General features: G+C 40.5%; 1 protein-coding gene across 1 annotated transcript in view; it reads right to left on the bottom strand.

Annotated features, from left to right (window-relative positions):
- Nucleotides 1-6020, bottom strand: part of ANXA2 (annexin A2) — a 38424-nt gene that overhangs the window by 30983 nt on the left and 1421 nt on the right. The gene's annotated exons all lie outside the window — the stretch shown is intronic.

Below are 6020 nucleotides of genomic sequence, written 5' to 3' on the forward strand. Positions count from 1 at the left end.
ATACACCATGAAGAAATGGTAAACCAGCAATTCAGATACATGTGTACCAAAGAACAGAAAAGCAACTCCTCTGGCATACGTTCATCATGAGTATTAACAGTGTCTGGAGTTCAATTCCCTTTCTAAGCTAAAATGTGAGTCACTAGCATTTTGGTTTTTCAGTGTGCCTCACAGAAGTAATCATCTGGTGTGTGAGTAGGAGAGGTCGCCTAGATACACCATAAACAGAAGTGAAACACACTGCCAAATCCCTTGTGCTGGTATTGGCGGCATGAATAAACTCAGCGTCTTTAAACTGAATGAAACAGTCACAGGATATACAAACAGTCACTACGTGTCTAACTGCCTTTCAGTGGATTTCCTCAGTGCCTTGGGGACATCCTGATGCCCTACTTGATAGCCAGCAGGCTTTCTTATCCCAAAATCATACAATCTGAGACACAACAAGGTCCACAAAGCATTGTCAGACATTAAAGAAGGTAACTTTACTTTCTGTTCTCAGGTTATCATGAACACCTTCAAGCATTGTTTAAGCTACTGCAGGTCAGAGAGTTGCAGTTCCATCTGAATCTAGCTACTGTGCTGTCTTTACTCCTATGTACATTAACGGGTTAAAAAGACACATCTCAAAGTCGCTGTGTGATGAGTTCAGCTTTCCCAGCAGCATCAGCACAGCGCTGCTAGCATAAACAGACTACCAGTATATATTATGGCATTAAAAGAGATTCTGAACCCATTTAGATGACACAGAGCTTAAAACGATCACAGCTGCCAGCTCTACAATAATGCTCACCAGACTGCAACCACAGTGGAAAACCCAGTAGGAAATATTACCAGTGCACATAGGATCCCCTGACATCATCCAGAACAGACCAGCATGAATAATCACTACAGAGTTTGGCCTGTCTTTCCAGAGGGCAAAAAAAGCTATAAAAGATGGAAGCTGCCAAAAGCCCTCAGGGACTTTTTCCTAGGAACAGTGTTAAAAGGTTTCATGTAAGACCAAGCCTCTCCAGCTTCATTGTTTCCCATCATTATGAGCTTTTTCCACTTTGGTGACTCACAACACAAACAATCCCATGGTTTGGATTAATCTCCTGGCCTCTGCAAAAGCACAGGGGAGGCTGTCACACCTTAAATATGTCCCTGAGAATCTTGGGGAGCAATCCTGAAAGTTTCCAGGGATCTGATTAAGCACCATCTAAAGTTACTCTAAAAATCCTTAAGCAGCAGGTTCCTATGGTAGATCTGCAGGCTAGTAACTGCAGACTGCAAGAAGTATGTCCTTTTTATTTAACATCATGCCACCTGAGATGGCCCATGAAAAGGAATTTAAAAACCACTCACAGATTACAGTTCACTGACAGGAATTACCATACTAATACTCCAGCAATCTGGAACGCAGCTGTAAAATTTCAATTAAGATCAATGATACTGTGAAATAGTGTACGTCTTGTTTGTTTTAAAACATATCAGCCCTGGTTTAGTACAAAACAACATAAAGCACTTAGGATTTTGAGCAAGTTCTTACATGGTCTGATATTCATTAACTAATTAGGCTCAGCTGAGGTACTAGCTGGAACAAATGATGCCTTGCAACACAAAGGAATGTCACAGATTCTTGATTAAAATGACTGTCAACACTGATGTCTTTTTTAGCTCCTTCTAGTGGCATCTTACAGCTTTAGATAAAATTTAAGGCAAATCAACTTGACTTCAAAAAAAGCTGTTGACTGAGTGAAAGGGAATGGCTGTTATGAAGAGACTCGTTTGTGCAGGCAAGTGAAGACTTGCTTTTCCAGGTCAGACGCACAGGTTTGAATTCTAAAACCAGAGACCTCTTCCTTTAATGACTCACAAAAACATATTAACAGCCTATTGGTTTAGCATGAAGGAGTACATGCAATACTTAACATTTTCATTAATGTTTACTTTCAAATAAGCCTTCAGGAAACACTTCTACTCAAGCTGGGTAACTTTCACTGCTGTCCCCTGCATGCTAGTAGCTAGTGCTCACGCAGGGAAATGATATTTAATGTTGCAGGAGATGAAACAAAAGGCTGTAGTGCACAACCATAGGTAATTTTCAAACAGGTCCTCAACACTAAGGTTTATTTTCCTAATGCTACAATCATCCAGGAAGTCGTTAAGACAAGTGAGCAGCCAGTGTACAGCATGTACAGAGTAACTGAGCTCAAAACAGTAGAGCAAAGGAGTGGAAGCCTAGCTGACTGATCAGCAAGGACAGACATGGAGAGACTGATGGCTGTCATCTTTCCTGTGGAGACAGAGGCTGTACCAAAGAAAGCCTTCAGGAGGGTTTTGCTGGTATAGAAAGCTAGATCCCCAAATTTAAGCCACAGCCTGACACGTGCATACACATAAGCACACAGAATAGCATGAAACCACAGGCATTTAAAAGCCAAAGAAACGTGTTCAGTATTTTCTCAGTTTGTCTATTTGGGCTAGTAGAAAACCTATCAATGGAAGATAATGCATTCTTTTGATAAATACAATGTTGTGTGAAATATAGTCCCTGAAGAAGGCAGGAAACAAACTTATTAATTCATACAAATTCACTGCTTGCTATTAGGAAAAAAATACAAACAAGGTTGTCGTGACAGGTCTATGCCAGGTCAGCTGACCCACAAATTTCTGTTTTCTCAAGAGACGGTGTCAGCACAATATTCTCTCCAGGTTTCTTAACCTAAATGTGCTGCTTTTGGATTGAAAAAGTCGGTCTAATCAATCTTACTGTGCATTCTGCTTAGGTTACCCACAAAGAAGCCAAAGAATTTCAGCTGTGATGTGAGCTGTTAGTTTGGAAATGACTTGTTAATTTGGAAATGACCACAAAAAAACGTTCAAGGTAGCATGTGCAGCTATGCAGTAACTATATCTTGTTACTACTCTTGCTATTAACAAAGAATATCCAGAGTTGCATGAGATTACAGTCCTGTCAATTGGGGAACAGAACTGCACAACTGCAGTACTGCATGGTTAACTACACGGTTCTGAAATAAATGGGTTTTGACTGCTGAGGTAGCTTTTAACACGGCTACATGACCTGCTCAGCAGAGGGGATAAGCAGCAATGGGGTTCTGACAGCTACTTCTTTCACTCTTTTTAGGGGCAAATTTAACCAGACTATCAAAATAGTTGCTGAAGTGCCTGTCTGCAAGGCAGCACAGCCCACGAGACAGACTGACGAGTGACATGCTTCAGTAGGAATCTTTTCGCATTCTTCTGGTTTTTCTTTTGAATTGCTTGCGCAAAGATTTGGTAGGTGGAGCTTCTGAATGTAGTGAACCATCAATTGCAGCAGGCTTAGCATGGGTGGCACTCCTGCTGTTCACTCAGCTATGGGATAAACACATCTTAAAGTCTGCATTGAGAGTCATGAACAGACTAGAATTATTTTCAAGGTTGCATCATGACTCCAAATCTGATTTTCAGTGATGAAATGAAGTTCTGCGCAAATATTCTCACTTTATTCATAGATGCTTTTAAATAGTTTCTGAAAAATACACTAGAAGCATTGATCTTAGAGGGAATTTGGCTATACTGATTATTAACATGGATGTTTTACAGATTTATTTACAGAAAATCCTTATGGTCTTCTCTCTTCTGGTATACTTCTCTTTCTGGTATACTTCTCTAAAAGTACACCGGAAGGAAGAAGTGACATGAGAAGAGCTGGGGAATCTCAGCGAGAGCAGCTTATGCTGCATCATTCCTTTAAAACCACAGCATGAATGCACTACAGCAGCAGCTGTGGAAGGAGCACACCTTAGGGGAAGCAAGTCCAACAGGACAGAAAGGCTGCATTTTGTTATGAAAGAAAGAGCTTAGTTATGGAACTTCTTGCAGAAGCATCTGAGAAGATTATACATCCAGTGAGACAGGGGGAGATACTGAAAATGCTCCAATTCCATCTAGTAGAAGTAAATGCAGCTTAAATGGAGGCCAGCACTAAACGTTTTTAAAGACCACTTCTGAACTGATTCTTATGTTCTTTTAGAGACAAGCTGCTATTTAAAATACAGGTCAAGCAAAGCAGATGCAGAAGTACCTCTTCAAATGCTTCAATGTCTGCTACTGAACTTCACTGCACGGGGTTAGACAGTCCCTGGCTGTTGGCAGCTCCCCCCTGCCAGCACAGAATGGGTTGCTGGTCACTTGGTCCCAGCTCCTCCAGCCACTAGACTACAGTAGGAGACAGAGCACAAAAACCATAGTAAATCTATTCCTAACATTTACATAGACAGTGTCTACTGTACCCCTAAAAAGTTTTGCAGTCAGAGAAGGTGAAGAGGTTTAGCCAGTCACATATGGGAATATACACAGTTCATGATTCATTAGTGCAAATAGTTTGAAAACACTTAGTATGGCAGAGATAAAGTTAGATTTCACAACCAATAACTCATTGTGGTTATTCATGCTAACATAAAGAACTGATAAAGTTTTATGGTTTTGCGTGTATGTCAACCAGTAGTCTCAAATGCCAGGAAAGAAGTCCCCCTCTAGTCCTCCAAAACTAAGTTCAAACAGCCTGAACATGATACAAAGCTATCAATTTAATCTTGTAACAAATACCAATAAATGGGGAGAACCAGGTGCAATATCAATGATCATACACAGCATGGAAAGCCAATATATTCTCAGAGTTTCTTCCATTTTCAGTGAAGTAGTTAGTGGCTCAAAGCTGAACTAGCAGTTGAGTTTGTCATGAATAGAGCTTCTCAGGGCTTGATACTGGGTCCAGAACTACTCAGTATTCTTGTAAGTCATCTGGATAACACAATGGAATCAACTTTCACCAAGTTTGCAGATGACATCAAATGGGAAGAAGATGTAGTTAAGAGTGGACAAATGGGCCACGGTGCAGAGACTTAAGACAGGCTGCTTGAGTGGGCCAACAAGAATGGCATGAGACTTAGCAAAGAAAGTCCCGCACCTAGAATGAGATAACCCCAAGCAGCAGCACAGGCTGCTCCATTAGCACTGGACTGCAAACATCTGCGCTGAAAACCTGAGAGACCTAAATACAGAGATCCCTGTGGAATCAGTTTGACCAGTTCTCTGGCACTTAGATCTTCCTGTTCTGAAAGACACGACAGCACATACTTTCCCCTATACAACGAGGTAAACCTACATAAAGCAAAAAAACTAAGGAAGGAAAAATATAACCAGAAGCTTCTGCGACTGGATGAGTTACATATAACCATGTGCTCCAAATGAAGATTTAAAAGATATTCTTACAAAAGTGACAAGAAGTAGTAATTACATTTAAAATCAAGCCATATAAATTGCAACATGAACACACACAAGCCATTCCAAACACAGAGCTGAAGACTGAAACCACAGGACAGGATTGTGAGACTGTGGATTTTTCTTCCTAAACTCAGTAGGTTGAGGCCATAAAAAGATCAGCTCTAGTTACCTATAGAGCAACAATTACCCAGAGAGCAAGATCCGGCCACTCTCCTTCAGCTGCAGCTTCCGGCTTCCCACTGCTTCCCACAGCTTTACAATCGGTATTACATTTAGGAATTTGTACTTTGGTGGCATCACAACAGTTAGGCTCCTCTGTTGTGGAGGAGGAGCCTAACTCCTCCACAGGAAAAGAAGTTCTTTTTCCTCCACAGGTAGCTGTAACTTGAGGAGCAGTCTATACAGAACCAGCAATCCAGCACCTCCTAGCCAGCACATTCTCTGGCTTTACTTAAGTATTTTTTACCAATTATTTTGATTCAACAATTTGTTTCAAATTTCAGATGTTACTGCCCAAAATAAACACGTTATCCCTTTTGTCTTGTCCTCCTGTCACTGCTTTAAATAGATTTTAGATGAAAAAAGAAAAAAAAAAATAGATTTTTAGATGCAAATATCAATAGAGTACACCTTGGTACACCACCCATAGTATGTGAACAAAACCAGAGTCTTTCAAACAAGTAAATAATTATCTCAGAGCAAATCACTTCAGTCCAACTTAGCCCAAAAGAGAACAATAAAATAAA

Source organism: Strigops habroptila, chromosome 9 (genome assembly GCF_004027225.2).
Source record: "Strigops habroptila isolate Jane chromosome 9, bStrHab1.2.pri, whole genome shotgun sequence".
NCBI classification, from domain to species: Eukaryota; Metazoa; Chordata; class Aves; order Psittaciformes; family Psittacidae; genus Strigops; species Strigops habroptila.